The sequence below is a fragment of the Gavialis gangeticus genome, unplaced genomic scaffold, assembly GCF_001723915.1.
Source record: "Gavialis gangeticus isolate Ggan-Ray unplaced genomic scaffold, GavGan_comp1, whole genome shotgun sequence".
NCBI classification, from domain to species: domain Eukaryota; kingdom Metazoa; phylum Chordata; order Crocodylia; family Gavialidae; genus Gavialis; species Gavialis gangeticus.
Window position 1 is genome coordinate 237269249 of NW_017729032.1, and position 905 is coordinate 237270153.

Genomic DNA, 905 nt, shown 5'->3' on the forward strand with positions numbered 1-905 from the left:
CTGTGACTACAAAATAATGTAGACTTACCATTCAGTTTCCAAGCTGACTTTTAACAAGGTAGCTAAGGTACAGACAGTAGACTAGCCATGCATACATAGAGCTAAATATGAACTAGCTAGCCCTGCTTCTGAGGATGACTTTGCAGCTTGCACTGCATTCCATTCTGCCATATTTAGATTGCTATGGTACAAGAGGAAAGAATCATTTCTATAATGACCCATTTTCATAGACTCATAGAGAAATAAAGCCTCCAGAGGTCATCTAGTCCAACTCCCTGCCTGAGACAGGATCATCTCATCTAACCTCTTAGCAAAACTACAGTCAACCCTGACAACACATGACATAACACCTTAACTTGCCACAGATAAAACAGATGGACCACAGTGACCAATGTCCTGCTGTTGTAAAGACTTAATATATGTTCAAGAGATCCCAGGAAGAGGGAATGCACCTGACTACAGAGGAAAGCAAAAACCAATGCTTCTGAGAAAGGCTTAAAAAAAAACCTGGCACACCCTCCTACCCATCATGGCAACCAGTAAAGCCCAGAAGTATAAGAAATACCCTCAAAGAACATAGGCACAGCTACACCTAAATAAGGGGTGGGCAAAATATGACCCACATGTGATTCTATCTGGACCATGGTTTCATAGTTGGTAGGGTCGGAAGGGACCTGAGCAGATCATCAAGTCAGACCCCCTGCAATGGCAGGAAAAAGTACTGGGGTCAAACGACCCCAGCAAAGTGTTCATCTAGCCTCCTCTTGAAGACCCCCAGGGTAGGAGCCGGCACCATTTCACTTAGAAGTTGGTTCCAGGTCCTAGCCGCCCTGACAGTGAAGTAGCACCTCCTGATGTCTAATCTGAATTTACCCTCTGCCAGCTTGTGACCGTTATTTCTAGTC